Here is a 16,661-nt window from a genome sequence, read left to right as displayed (position 1 = left end):
CCAAAACAGCGAATGCTGAAAATAGCGAAGCTGCAGAACATCGACTTCTTTCCTAGGGAAAACATTTGGTGGGCTGTTTCTGCGCTTCGTTATTTTCTCCACTGTGGTGCGAAGGTTACGGACTGGGTTAAGGTAAGTGTGCGAACAGACCGAGTTAAGGTCAGTGTGGGAATGGGATAGTTAGGGGCCTTAGGGTTAGGGAGTGGGTAAGGTGAGTGTGCGATAGTTAGGGACCTTAGGGTTAGGGAGCAGGTAAGGTGAGTGTGCGATAGTTATGGACCTTAGGGTTAGGGAGCGGGTAAGGTGAGTGTGCGATAGTTACGGACCTTAGGGTTAGGGTTTGGGTTAAGGTAAGTGGATAGATAGTAGTGTATGTACTGTTTAGTGTAGGGTTAGAAGTAGGATTTTAAGTGTATATGTGTGGACTACTGTTTTTGGTGTGCTTGTGTTGTGTGTGTGTTTCTCAGAACAGCAATTTTTTTTCCCTGGGAAAAAAATTTGCTGTTCTGAGCTTTCAATTATATCACATTTCGAAATTCTAAGTTCGAGCTTATGGTGTTCGATATTTTGGGATTTCAATTATGTGATATAAACACAAAATTGGAACCCTCAGCTCTCCTTACACACTATATCTGCAAGACCCCCTTTTAAGGAACAATGAAAAAGACCACATATGTTTTGCTGCATCAGCTGGTCAATGAAGAACCCTCTTTGCTTGATCTATCCACTTTACTGTCCTAGTTCAGTGTTTTTCACTTCAGAAGACAGAGTATATGTGGCCTATACAATCGCACATCATGATGCCACACTCTGCATTGTAAATGTGCTCCTAGACCCATAGTCTACTAGACAGCCTCAACCAATGAGTGAGCACATCAAAAAAAAAAGAGAGAGAGAACTATGCCACTTACATCATTAAAAATAATATGCAAGTATATGTCTTCATACTTACAAGAAACTTCGAAAGAATCATGTTGCAGAAGTAGTCCAAATAAAGGGTTATGACAGAGGATATTTGGAACCCACCAGGGAATGTCCACTCATAGATCGACTGATATTGTAAAAATATATTTGTTATATCCAAAACTGGAAACATCTTGGGGGGTTGAGTCCTAAAGTTATGAGGTACCAAAAGAACCTCAACTGCTGGATGAGCATTCCAGACAATAAAGCTTAGGGAGGGTGATAACCGAAAATCCAGTGGCTACAGCCTGCATTTGTGATGCAACCACTGAAACTGGTATTTGACCAAAGCATTTTCTTACAGGCAATAAGCTACCTGATGAAAAATGATAATATTAGTAATCCACATAATAAAATTACCTGATAACTAATAGCCCTACTTTCCCCAGAGCAATGGAGATGAGCAGCTGTTCCATTTTCTTAAAATGATGAACCTCTTTTGGGTAAAACCTACACTGTCATTGCACATCCAGACTACAAAGATCTTTCTCTCACCTGGATTATGCTGCTGTTGCACATCTAGACTATGAAGATCTTTCTCTCACCTGGATTCTGGATGACAAGGAAAGCAGAATTATAAACAGACTGTTTCAAATACATTTCTGACCCCACTTTCATGACTGAAGACAGGCTTGTTATAAGGGACAGTGATCCTTGTAAAGCAACAGACAAGATTCCTTACGCACGACAGTCTGCAGTCCAAAAACTGCACACAAAAGAAATGGCCACCAGGAAAAGCTGATGAGACAGCCTTCTGACAGGGTGAGGCACTACCAAAGACCTGGGGTCATTAACGGGACTCTCCTGCCACTCCCCATACTGTATTTCACACTTATTTGTTTATTTATTTATTTGTATGCCATCATCCTGCAAGTATGTTAAGCCAGACGTTTATCTAATTTCTCTATCACACCCCTGTGGGTTGTTAAGTTGAATCAAATCCACCCACGGCAGTGCTTCATGTCATGCTCCTGTCTCAGACAGTAAAGACGATGTTGATATGGGATTTTTCCGTGTTACTTCATGGCCATATTTTACAACATCCTGCTGCTTCATGAATTAAATGCAGAATGTGCAAACTTTCTCACAGCATAAGTCAGGATAGATATCCAAATTGTGTGAAAAGTAAAAAAGAACTGATGCTCTCATTGACTAGACATGCTCTTATAGTGAGGAGCATGAATCATGGCGTGAGCTAAAGACAAGTGCCCCTGAGTGCAGGAAGCTCTGAGAAAAAAATGAATTAGAATAAAAAAAAAAAAAAAAAAAAAAAAAAAAAGAGGACAAAATCAGCTGCACAGCCACCAAGAAGGGATGGCGAATGTTAGATACTGGGATACTGCCTATCAAAAAAGGCAAGGAAAAATGTTTTTTTTTCACTTACATTGGGGAGAAGCTGTGTGTTTTGGGTGTTGTGCAAGCACTTTACAAATTGTCTAAACAGCACCAAAAATTACAACTTCTAGGATAAAAAGAAATAGACTGCATACAACACTTAAAATACTATTCTAAGATGAAACCTTATTTTTTGTCTACCTCAACTTCCTGTACTCCACTCCAAAAAATGAAGCAGCCTTCTCTAGACTGCAGTTTAACTAGGCCAGCACAAAGAAAAAAAGAATGTCATACTAGCAAAGACTCTGGATGGCTTGGCAGGAAGTGAAGAAAATCAGCTGATGGATGAAGTTATCTCTTTTGGGTGAGGGCATGGGATTTCTCATCAGTTGAATGTTCCCTGGGAAGCAGCAAGCAGAGAATACAATAATGCTGCAGCCACCTAGCGAAACAGGGCATGGCTGGTGACGCTGGGGGTCAGAGATTAGTAGGAGTTGAGGGGCTAAAAGTCATCTAATGACACAGTTAAATTGTTTGCTATTTACTTTTAGTAAGTCGTACCTCTCAACTTCTCTTGAACCAAAATGTAACTCAGTATGGGACAAGCTGACAAAACTCTGACACAAACAAACTTGAGACTAGTAACATAAAGCACTATGGAATCAGGTGCACCAGTACATATAACATTTATAAAATTGTAGATAATCATAAACTTCAATTTATGTTTTAAAACACCACTGGCCAATATGCAAAACTGCCTTCTACATGCAGTACAATGACTTTAGAGAGCTAAACTGACTAATGCACCTCATTATATTTGAAAACTGCAAAATATGCTTTTATAGTGAGTTGCATGAATCATGGCTTGTGCCCATCATCAAGAGAATGTCTGTAACTGAAGGCGGATTCTGGGTTTTTCAATCATGTATAGTCCATACATAGCAACTAAGTTTCCTTACACAGAGAGTAAACTAAAACAATGAGTAAAAAGGTCACACACAAAAAACAATCGGTAAAAACTAAAAGAAAATTCTAGCCAAGCTAGAATTTCCACTGTGCGATTCCCTCAAACCTCTTGTATTAGAGGCACATGGGTCACATGCAAATGACCCTTAAGAACATCAGGTGTTTCAGCTATATGGCCATTCTAAATGCCCATGACTTTTCTGTGTGACCTTTTTACTCATTGTTTTAGTTTGTTAGTTGGGATATTTTGCAGACACCCTAACAGTAATGGCCATCATCTGGGTATAACAGCCCTGTGTTTCTAATGCTTAGTCAAACAATCCACTTGTGCTGTGCTGATGAGTCCATAACAAGGATGAAAGATGCATGTCTACAGCTAGTGGGGTTTGGCTTTATTGGCCTGAATTTGTTCATTAAATGACTTAAAAAGGAAAAAAGGCCATGGGCATTCAGAATCACCATATAGCTGAAACACCTGATATTGTTAAGGGTCATTTGCATATATGCCATGTGCAAGGTTTGAGGAACCACACAGTGGAAATTCTAGCTTGGCTAGAATTTCTTCTAATTTTTACTGATTGTTTTTTCTGTGCGGCATTTTTACACATTGCTTTAGTTTGTTACTTGGGATATTTTGCAGACACCCTAATGGTAATGGCCATCAGCTAGGTATAATAGCTCTGTGTTTCTAATTATTAAACAATCCACTTGTGTTGTGCTGATGAGTCCATAACAAGGCCGAAACATGCATGTCCACATACAGTGGCGTTTGGCTTTATTGGCCTGAATTTGTCCATTAAACGGCTTAAAAAGAAAAAAGTCATGGGCATTCAGATTCGCCATATAGCTGAAACACCTAATGTTCTTAAGGATCATTTGCATATATCCCATGTGCCTCTAATACAAGAGGTTTGAGGAATCACACAGTGGAAATTCCAGCTTGTCTAGAATTTTCTTTTAGTTTTTGCACAAAGAGTAAAGGAAAACACAACTAAAGCACACATATTCAGACCTAACAAGCAATGAAATCATAAGCACAAAGGACATTAGGAACAAAGTGCAGGAGATTAAAACTGTGAATAAAAGAAGCAAAAAGTAAAAAAGACATACAGCTAGGTTATCACTGACCTGAGTTTGATTCTTACAAGAACCAATGTGCAGTGCAACTTTATACAAGTCACTTGATCAGTGCAGTGTTTCTCAGTACAAATCTAAGGCTTGCAGTGCTCTTTTAGGTAAGCATCACATAATAATATACAAAAGACAGGAATGAAAGGAGCGTTATTCCCTCTCTGCTGCCATTAGAATGTGGTTAAGAAAGAACCTACCAAGACCAGGTGGTTAGGAAAATAAAAATAAAACAAGTATACAACATCACACAAGTGTGACATTATTTATCACATCAGTTACACCCATAATCAGGCAAAAGAGAAGAATTTGTATCTATGTTCATTCAAATGCATCTCAATGAATTACACTTTTACATATGAAACAACCTGGCAAATACAACTATTTGAAAAGCAATGTTCACATAAAGAAACCCTATTAATAGTGTTAGTTCAAAAACAGTACCCATCCTATTTACAATCAACATGTTGAGCATATTTAAACAATCCTAACTTGGTTTGTGATTTACTGTGGAGTTGACTAGTAAGTGAAGTTTTACTTAAATTTATATTTTATTTATCACTGTTTTTCACTGTTCGTAGGTAGGGGAGGATAGCTTGTTAACAAGATTTACTCTGATTCAATTTCATTGTTGGTTTTTAGACAGGGATAGGGTTTTTGACAGGCAAGCTCTAGCCACTGCAAAGGGCCTAGACAGCTATAAATTCACACAGACTGCAGACAGGAAACTCCTGAGCATACCTAAACAATCCTACCTTGGTTTGTGATTTATTGATCTTTACTGTTAAAAAGAAGTGCGACTGCAAGCGACAGTGAGCAGAAGCTACGTAAACGAATTACAGCTTTTGTCTGGGTTGCAGAACTTGTATGGTCAGAACAACTTTACTGTACTTTAGTATTTAGCTGTATATTGCTCGTGTGATTTTTTTGTCACAGAAGTTGATTTAAGTTCTCTTTGAATTCTATGGTTACTGATTTTTTGTTTTTTTTCTTTTACAATTTTTATTTGTTTGAAGCTAAATACAGATTCCTTAAATGAGTATGTAATTAATGATTTGCTAATGCATAAATATCTTGTACAGTGTAATAAAAGCTATGCATATTTAAAGTTAACAGATGATAACACTGGTGATCTGTGTTCCTCGTGTCAAAAGTTGGATGATTTGCTTACCAATGTCAGAAGTAAATCTAGACTTAATGCTGATGATTGCACTTGTGCAATTGGCATGGCTTGGAGGACTGTTGTTTCATATATTAATGACTGGACTGGTAAAATAAATTATGCTGGGCAAAGAACAAATAGAACACATTTAGGAAACGATGCATCTATTGTTTGCAAGATCATTCAACCCCTATGAAACAAGACGATGCCCCAGACAACTTTGGAATTCTGGATGCAAGTATTCAGCAATCTGAGGATCTCATTTGTTTAGAAGGAAAGAAAAAAGAAAGAAAGGAAGAAGTTCACAACAAATAACAAGGAAGAAAAAGAAACCGCTTAATAACTGTAAAGGAAACAGAATGCGTCCTAAAAAGGACACCGCTTTGTTCTGTAACATACAGATTACAGGGAATGACAATATTTTTCAATCAGAAAACCTTCAGTCTACAGAAAAAGGCATAATTTTTCCAAAAGAGAAGGTAGAAAAAAGAGGCAAGGGGCAGGTGAAAAGGAAGGAATTAAAATTGAACGTGGAAGGATTGAAGAACATCACTGTAAGAAAAAAGAAGAGAAAGACAGATGTTGACTACGTGGCTCAGGATGTGGATTTACAATACCAACTGGATGAGAATTTAATACACGATGAAAATAGTGGGATTAATAAGACTAATGGTGATGAAGATCTATCCTTCGTAACAATTGACAGGAACTGATACTTATATTTGCAAAGAAGATAATGAACACTGAATAGAGTTATGCTTGCCAGGAGCAAAAACAGGAGATGTGAGACAAGCTTGGAACGGCTTAATGTAAGGAAGTACGGATCAGTTTTTATTCATGTCAGTACAAATGATGTCAACTGCAAGGATTCTCCTACTGTTAGTAGGAAACTGACAGCCATTTTGGATAGTATAGCTTGTACTGGTGTTAGGATGTATTTTTCACAAATCACCTTTAGAAAGGATAGTCAAGGTCACTGTCAATGAAATGATTTTTTGGGTAAATGCCTACATGAAAAAAATGTCCTGGTTTAAAAAATGGAAATATGTAGAGCATCCAAGCCTAGTTTTGGGCACAGATGCTCAGACAGGATGGCATGCAGTTGTCAAGATCAGGGAAGAGAATTATTGCAGCAGATATTCTGCAATATTTGACAAACACTAGGCAGGATTTTTGCCAGGTCGAAAATGTAACAGTTCACAGATAGCAACATTTGATGCATCTCTGATGGTTGTTAATGCTAGAAGCATTAATATTAAAGTTTTTTATTGGAAAATTTGCTACGTTCCCACAAGACTGATGTTGTTACTGTTTGTGAAACATGGTTAAAGAACAATGACTGGAAACCAGTTTTGTCAGGGTATAAATGTTTTTACTGTAGCAGACATTCCAACAAAAAGTCAGGTGGAGGTGTTAAGACAGGAATTAAAGATAGTTATGAGACCTGTGATTATTACATGCTCAGTAATAACACCAATAGACTGTGTAACTGTGACAATAAAGACAACCCTGGAACATATAACAATTGTTGGAATGTACAGACCACCAAAGTCAAGTGCAGATGACCTAGAGGAATTCATACATTTCTTGTATGAAACACAGGAGGGAAGAATAATATTAGCTGAGGACTTAAATTTACCAGTAGCAGACTGGAATAATATTGATTCAACATTAGTAAGGAAATTATTCACAACGTATATTCAGAACAACAATTGCTTCAGACTGTAAAAAAAAAAAACAACTATCAGGGGACAGAATATACTAGACATTGTTTGTGTTCCTAAAGAAATTACTGTTACTTCAAGTCAAGTTTTAACTACCGTTGATGCGCAGTGATCATGGGGTTATAAAGGTTAATTGGTTGCTAGAAAATTCTTCCAAACTGAAATCTAAACCAATGCACAGAAGGTTAATTACAGATTATATGGAAGCAAAAGTCACTATGTAAAATTAATTGGAGAGAGGTGTTCAGTGGAAAAACTGCAGATGGAATGTGGAAAGTTTTGAAAGAGAAACTGCAAGTGCAAAAAATAAAAAAAAAAATATTTAACATCAGGATCTAGGCATACAACACAGGGGAATATGTTTCCATAAGAACAAGATATCTGATCTGATTAAGGTGAGAGACAAAAAATATACGAAATGGAAGAGAGGTCTGACGACAACTTTGAAAACTGAAATAAACAAGCTGGACAAACAGATTAAGCATAGTAAAAATTTGAAGAAAATTTATATAAAGATATTGAGCATAACAGGAAACCTTTTTATAGATGTATAAGATGTGGAAGGAGTAAAGACACACAAATTGATAAATTGTATGCAGATTCTAAAATTTACACTCAGGCACAACAGATTATAGATACATTTACAACATCTTATGCAAAACAGTTTGGCTCCACAAAAGGGATGATAAACTGTCCTAGGTAACCCAGATACTGGAATCAAATTAGATTGTACTGCAGAAAAACTACGCAAACTGGATCCAAATGATGCACAGGCAGGAGAATTAGTAAAAATGCCCTGAGAACATTTCATCAAGAACTTACGGTACCATTATATCGGTTATTCACTAGGTCATATAAACATGAAGAGATTCCCAAAGATTGGACACATGCACTTATTAAACCAGTTTTTAAGGGAAAGGGGAGTAGGACAAACAGAGTAATATAGACTATTAAGTCTACTTTCATGTTGTGAAAAATAATGGAGAAGGTAATACTGGATATGTTATTATCAGAACTGGATAGGTTGGGACTTGAAACCATATATTAGCATGCATATGTTGAAAATGGATCTATCATCACCTGTAATATGATGTTCTATAACAATAATACAACTCTGAATGAAAAATATGTGCTGTGATGTAATTTATATAGCTTTAAAGTCAGCATTGAAAGGGCCATACACAAAACACGGATCAATAAATTATTGCAACTAGGTATTGATGTGCTCTTGATAAGATGGACGGATGCATGGCTTACAAATAGGACATGGCAAGTATCATACAGCAACTGGACAGGAGAAATCCTTGGTTACAGTCAGGGTGTCCCACAGGGCTCTGTCCTAGGCCCTTACTTGTTTAGATTGTATCTTTCAGACCTAACTTTTTCATCTGAGGTGTTCTACAGTCTATATGAAGACCTGAAATTCAGTAAATTGATTACATGTGTTACAGATAAGTCATGTCTGTAAAATAACATGACTAAATTCACCATTTGGGCATAGGAGAATAATATGCTGATAAATACATCAAAAACTAAGCATAAGAGATTTGAGAGACATAAATTGACGGGTGAATATTCAACACAGCACACAGTGATTGAAACTGTAGACTCATTTAAGGACCTGGGTATATGGGTAGATTCAGCTATGAGTTTTTCTAATCCTATCAACCAATTGGCTAATGATAGTTATAGAATTATAGATTGCATAAAAAGATTTATAAAGTGTAGGACATCAAAAATGATGAAGTCACTGTTTAGTTACATTTGACCCAAACCGGAGTATGGAATAACAATATGGAAACCCTACAATAAAACAAGCATGAGTAAACTGAAAAGAGTACAGTGGAAACATAGCAAGGACATCCATGGATGTGAAAATTTATGTTATTATGAAGGACAAAAACATCTTAACTTGTACAGTGTCACATACAGATATCTAAGAGGAGACCTTATTCAGATATACAGGGCATTTAGAGGCAGGTACATCTGGGAATGTTTAGGGTTATCAAAAAGTACTAGAGAATCAACAGACAACCTATATAGATAGGGTCCTGTTGGAGAGATGAAAAGTCAGCAAGTAAAGAAGCGTAGTAGTGCTGAAATTGAATTCATCCACAAGTCTTGGCGAGTAGCTTCACGAGGTGGACCCTGTTTTTCACAAAATCTCACCAAGGCGACGCGGATATATAGACTGTATTTATATAGCATATATCATGGACAAACATAAATCAAAAATAAAAAAAAAGATAGCTGGGTGCACAAGACCTAGGATTAAAAAGTGCCCAATCCTGGTAGGCGGACTGGTGCAAGGACCGGAAAAAATGACAGTGTAGAATCCTCAAAATACAGAAACAATCCTACAATGGGGCCAGGCCAGGCTCGGGGGGGGAGGATGCCCCCCCCCCCCGTTGTAGAAGGAAGTAGTAGTCCACAAATACGACAAAAATTGATTGGCCAAAGAAGAGCCATAAAGACGACAGAGTGGACTACTGAGGATAAGAAAGAAATTATGTATTGTTACTATTATGTAAAAAGTCCAGAATTTCCAGACACAAGATATATAAAACGATTAAAGAGAAATTAGAGGAAAGAAAAATACCTCCACAGGAAAAACTTGTCACAAGCTTCAAATAAAAATTTTCGTTCATTAATACAACTGATTTTTGAAAAACAGTATATAGATCAAGAAACTTTGATCTCTTTGGAAAAAGAAGCCTCTGAGGAAGTGAGAAAATATAAACAACAAAACCTAGAGATATTTGAAAAATATAAGAAAGAAATAGATTTGAAATGGTGCAGTATATTTATGCAAAGGAGAAAGCCAAGTTAACTAATATACAGAAGGCAGTTTCAAAGCTATTCGAAGAAAAATACAGGCAAAGGCATCCAGATATGGAAAAGGTCACAATAAAAAGACTAAAAGCACAAAGATTTAATGTAGAAACGACTATTAGAAAAGTAGAAGTTAAAAAAATAGAAGTTGAAGTTATGGAGTGCCTGCGAAGTGAAGGATTTAATGCAGAAGGTGTAAAACAGACTACACCACAGCATGATGGAGTAAGTCCACAGAATAAGGAAAAGCAAGATCATCAGGAGACACTTGAAGATGAAATATGGACAGGGGAAAGGAAAAGAGATTTAATACGGTGCAGTATTTATGCAAAGGAGAAAGCAAAATTAATTAATACAAAAAGGAGCAGCACCAAAGATATTCAAAGCAAAATATAGGCAAAGGAATCCGGATATGGAAAACATCACAATATAAAAAATAAGAAGACTAAGAGGAAAAGTAGAAAAAGAGATTAGTAAGTCAAAGAAATAGAAATTGAGGTAATGGAACAGCTGGAAAGAGAAGGATTCAGTGTAGAAAATCAAATGCAGAAAGCAACACAACAGGATAGAGCAATGAATATCCAAATTAAGGGGAAACCAGTGGAACAGGAAGCAACAGGTCAGGTGCCATATCAAGATATTTTGGAGCCGTCCACAGGAAACCAATATAAAAGTTCACTTGAAGCTAGACAGGAAGGAAAGGAACAGGAAACTGAGGAAAATCTGATGCAGTCAATGATGATGAGTGATAGGCCAGTAAGTTTCCATACGACAAAACAACAGATGACACAGGATGAAATTGAAGAGAATGTGCCACAAGAAGATGTTATAGGACTTTCTATAGAATCCCCACAGGAAATGGAAAACAAGGGACGTGCCCTCAGTATGGAAGCAAAGGAGTTAAGAGAAGAGTTGCTTGATTTAATAGACAAAGACAGATATATCAAGATCAATGAGAGAAATAGACTGCAGAAGGTTAATAAAACCCCAAAAGTCAGAAGCTTGATAAAACAAATGAACACAGTAATTAGGACTGTCCATAGAGATCCATGCGATATAACAGAAGTAAACAGAATATATTACTGTGCTGCTAAATTAATAACTGATAAAATTCTACCACAGGAACATAGGATAATGAGGGAAAAGGGGGGGGGGGAAGCGAATACCATCATGGAAATATCGAATAGAGAAAACTATAAAGCAGCGAAGACAAGAAATGTCATTGTTAGAAGATTATAGAAGAGGGAACAGATCAACAAAAATATTAAGAAAGACAGATGTGATAAAAACAGTTCGCAGTATTAGAACAGACCAGGATCTGTTTTGCACTATTGGAAATAAACTAAAAATTTCAGAACAGGTGGAAAGACTCAGAAGATACGAAGATAAATATAAGGGAAAAGCACAAAATAAGCAATTTACTGATGACCCAAAAAAAGTTTTATAGAGAATTGGGAAATAAGGTAAAGAGAATTGATAGACCGCCAAAAAAAAGAGGAAGTAGATACATTTTGGAGAAGTATCTATGAAGATCCTGTGGAACATAAAGTTGCTAAATGGATAGAAGAAGTAAAAAAAGAATAAGAAGTTTAAAGGTACAGGATATGAAATGGGATGAAATAACAGCTAGAGAAATTGAAACAAAGTTGAGAAAAGCCTCTAATTGGAAAACCCCAGGCCCAGATGCAGTGCCTAACGTTTGGCTTAAAGTATTAACTTCTTTACACGAGAATCTAGCCATGAGTAAGAAATATTTATATGCACACCCTGAACAGGCACCGCACTGGTTAACAGGAAAAACAATGCTCTTACTTAAGAGTGAAACTGCAAGCTACCCTAACAATTACAGACCAATAACTTGTTTTCACACGACGTATAAACTATACATGGGGATTGATGCCGACAGAGTTTATAGCCATTTAGAAGAAAACTCAATTATGGCAGTAGAACAAAAGGGCAATAAAAGAAAGTCATATGGGACAAAGGATCAAGTGTTGTTAAATAAAGTTATAGTGGGGAACTGTAAGAAAGGGAAGAATCTAAGTAAGGCATGGATTGACTATAAAAAAGCATTTGATAGTATCCCACATTCATGGATAAAAGGGTGCTTAAAAATGTATAAGGTACATGAAACAGTGGCAGACCACTTTGCAATTAAGCCATGATAAAGGACAGATTATTATCCCAGAGATAAAAGTCTAAAGGAGGAAATTCCAGGGTGACTCCCTGTCACCATTGCTATTTTGCCTTGCCATTAATCCATTAAGCTGTTGACTTAACAGCTTAGGTCATGGCTATAATTTGGCTTCTAGAAAACAACAAAGTCTAATGACGTCTCATCTTCTCTTTGTCAATGATTTAAAAAAGTGTATAGCTCATTGGATAACGAACTGAAAGCACAGCTGCAGGTTGTCAAAACTTTTTCAGATGATATTGGAATGTCATTTGGTCTTGATAAATGTGCAAAAGCAACCTTTAAAAAATGAAAATTGCAGCACCAGGAACACATCAGTTTGGGACAAGAATGTGATATAAAAAAACTTGAGTAAGAGGGGGTGTATAAATACTTGGGAATTGATGAAGGATCAGCAATAAACATGAACAAATGTGAATAAAGCTTAATAAGGAGTACTTCAGAAGACATAAATTAATCCTGAAGACAGCACTAACACCTAGGAACAAGATCCAAGCTATAAATCAATTTTCTCTTCCTGTCCTAACTTATAGTTTTGGAGTGATTGACTGGCCCCAAAAAGTGTTGGATAGATTGGATATTAAAACAAGGATGCTTCATGCTCACCAAATGATTTATAAAAAATCAGTGTATACCAAGATTATATATTCCCCTTCCTGTCCTAACTTATAGTTTTGGAGTGACTGACTGGCCCCAAAAAGTTTTGGATAGATTGGATATTAAAACAAGGATGCTTCATGCTCACCAAATGATTTATAAAAATCAGTGTATACCAAGATTATATATTCCCCGTTCTGAAGGAGGGATTGGCCTCCTTGAAATTGATTACATGTATAGATCTGCAATTGTGGGACTCCACACATATCTACTGACCTCACAACATCCAAATGTGGTGAAAGTTTTGAAACCTGAGGAGAATAAATCTAAGATGACATCTCTGCTTAATTTAGCAGAAGCATATCGGTGTCAAGCAAGAATGGAAATCAAACCAGAAGTGGATAAAAAACAGGCAGCAACTGAATGTGCTAAAAAACAAAAGAAAGAATATAAGGTGAAGGACCAGGAGAGAAGGCAAGAAATGTGCAAAAAACATAAATATAGTTGCAAGTATAGAAAACTTCTGGAAGAGCCTCATGTTGATCAAGAATGAATGCAGGAATGGTTAAGGAGAGGTGAATTTACATCAAGAAATGAAAGGTTAAAACTGGCAGCCCAAGACAGTGGGCTGCATACACGCTGGTTTACTAAGTCCATTGAACATGTGGGAGAAACACACATATGTAGGTTTTGTGGAACCGAACTGGAAACAGTAACACACCTTATTGCTGGTTGTGACTCTCTAATGGCACAGGGATGTATACTGAAAGCCATAATAATGTGGCGAGATTGTTACACTGGAGATTGTGCAAATATTATGGTAGCGAAGTGGCTGAAAAACACTGGAAACATGAGCCACAGAGAATCACAGAAAATTATGAAGTCTACATCACATGGGATCACCCAATACCAACAGTCCAAAAGATAGATGCTATAAAAACTGATAATATAGTGGTCCAAGAAAAGAAGATAAAAGTAGCATTGATCATTAAAAAAGCCATACCTAGTGACTACAGTGTCTTGCGTACAGATAGACACAAAGTCATAAAATACCTCGATCTGCAGGCAGAAACGAGAGCCATGTGGAAGAAAGATACCCAGACAGTTCCAATAGTAGTAGGAGCAACTGGTCTTATAAAAAAGAATTTACAATAGTATTTAGATATGTAGCGGGCCGGAGTTCCGCTGTGGCGACCCCTAACCGGAAAAAGCTGAAAGACAAACAACAATCATTCATGTAACACCGTACGAATTACAGAAGGAGTCATTACTGGGCACATTGCGGGTACTGCGAAGAGCACTTTTGGCTAACATCAAAGAGTGAGACAATACTAATTTCATGAACTTTAATCGTACTTTGACTTAGGAATGGAGTCCATTCCCGTCATGGTATTAGAAACCCAAAAGACTTAAGGGAAATTAAAGATTCTACAGGAATGAGAAATGTACTAACTGGTTCTCTGACAGAGTAGCTGAGGCATGGTACAGACTACCAAATTACATTAAAGCAAGCACTAGTCTAGACATTTTTAATAACAGCCTGGACACTTATTATGGGAACAACTGTTTTGGTATATTGGCAAGCTAGAAAGTCATTAATGCCTGTGCATGAAATATTTGTATGTAAGTATCCCAGAGATTGCTGCATCTCAATGAAAAACAACTTTCGGTTGTGATCACCTCATTTCAATCAAAACAGCCCTTCCATCAAGCTACAAATCCAGGGAATTAGAATCAAATAATTGCAAATGACATACTGTGACTGCTTCAAAGTTTAAAGGACAAAATAATTCCTTTGATATTAATTTTCCGTCTTTACTGTAAAATTTCTGTGACACATCATTTATACTCAGGTTCCTTGTCTACCTTCTGCTGATATGTTTAAACTATGTTCCTTAGTAAGTGAATGGCAGAAATAAGGACTGCAGGAAGCAAGGCTGAAAGATTTTCAAACAATAGTTTCATAATTCCTTCTGAATTCATATCATAGCCAATGAGTAACAATAAAAATACATATTATTCTAGTTTCTCTACCACAACTAAAACTCTTTCTCAGGACTAGATAGGAAGAGGAATACATAGTTACCTGTCATCACAGCAAACTCAGAAGACAAAGGGGAAATTACTTTCAAATTACATATGTGTATACATATATATATATATATATATATATATATATATATATACATATCTGAAGATATGAGGTTTTGCACATAAGAATGGGACAAGAGGCCTGAATCTGGTACTAATGCAACAGAATCTCAACAGAACGTGCCAAGAATGCATCAATATAATTAACTCAGCACAGCTCCTCGTGGTGTCCTGCAGAGTGATTCAAGCAGCAGAGAGCGGAAGAAGTGACTTTTTCTTGATATAAGTATATTTTTGTGGCTTTTCAAGTGTTTACTGTTTAGCGACTGCATTTTTCGCCTGTTTGCTACTAGTTTACTGCCTTTAAAACTGCTTTTTTGTATTTGAACTGTTATTTGCACTTTAAAGTTTCCATTTGTTGCTAATTGTACCTGTAGGCTACACACTCAAGTGCGCTAGCCGATTTAAAGCATTTATAAGCATTTATTGACTGTTTCTCTACTGTCTGTAAAAAAAAGAAAAAAAAAAACAAAAAAAAAATCTCGTTTCCCGCTTTTACTGAGCTAGAATAGTCCAGTATCAGAGCTTGTTGATCTCTGGGCTTTGTCTTGGTTCCTGTAACTGTTCCATATCCATACTTGGGAAAGAGGAAGCTTCTTTGTTCACCAGTGGGAGTGGGGAGCACTGAGCAAGCCTATTTGCCCATTTTGGAGTGGTCTCAGCCAGTAACTAGTAGTCGATTGGCCATTTTGGGTCAATTCCTAACTTTTTTCAAACCCTGCTATAAAGCACGCTTCGCACACTTTTAGAGCTTGTAATTAACTCAGCACAGCTCCTCGTGGTGTCCTGCAGAGTGATTCAAGCAGCAGAGAGCGAAAGAAGTGACTTTTTCTTGATATAAGTATATTTTTGTGGCTTTTCAAGTGTTTACTGTTTAGCGACTGCATTTTCGCCTGTTTGCTACTAGTTTACTGCCTTTGAAACTGCTTTTTTGTGTCTGAACTGTTATTTGCACTTTAAAGTTTCCATTTGTTGCTAATTGTACCTGTAGGCTACACACTCAAGTGCGCTAGCCGATTTAAAGCATTTATAAGCATTTATTGACTGTTTCTCTACTGTCTGTAAAAAAAAGAAAAAAAAAAACAAACAAAAAAAATCTCTTGTTTCCCGCTTTTACTGAGCTAGAATAAGTATCAGAACTTGCTGATCTCTGGGCTTTGTCTTGGTTCCTGTAACTGTTCCATATCCATACTTGGGAAAGAGGAAGCTTCTTTGTTCACCAGTGGGAGTGGGGAGCACTGAGCAAGCCTATTTGCCCATTTTGGAGTGGTCTCAGCCAGTAACTAGTAGTCGATTGGCAATTTTGGGTCAATTCCTAACTTTTTTCAACCCCCTGCTATAAAGCACGCTTCGCGTGCTTTAGCGCGATTTAGCGCAGAGTTGCCACAGGAGCACACAAGAGCAGCGGCGGTTAATCAAGGTTAAACTATTCAGGCTACCTAAAGTCCACTCTTCATTTTTTCCCTTAGAACAGCTCTTCTTAAACTCTGCTTGTAATCTAACCAGCCTATTCTCTATCTGAAAAGGTTAGCTCTACTAGATTTCAAAGTAGTCTATTTCTCTATCTGGAAAGCTTAGCACTTGCTCCTAAAGAACTTTTTATTCAGAT

At 37.0% G+C, this 16,661-nt stretch overlaps 1 protein-coding gene across 4 annotated transcripts in view; it reads right to left on the bottom strand.

The window, feature by feature from the left end:
• The window catches only part of DYNC1I2 (dynein cytoplasmic 1 intermediate chain 2), a 1,851,236-nt gene that overhangs the window by 1,278,370 nt on the left and 556,205 nt on the right, over positions 1–16,661 (bottom strand). The gene's annotated exons all lie outside the window — the stretch shown is intronic.

The sequence above is a fragment of the Protopterus annectens genome, chromosome 6.part1 (genome assembly GCF_019279795.1).
Source record: "Protopterus annectens isolate FY-2018-M chromosome 6.part1, PAN1.0, whole genome shotgun sequence".
NCBI lineage: Eukaryota > Metazoa > Chordata > Ceratodontiformes > Protopteridae > Protopterus > Protopterus annectens.
The sequence above is the reverse complement of the archived record's forward strand: the minus strand, read 5'-3'. Positions and strand labels throughout refer to the sequence as shown.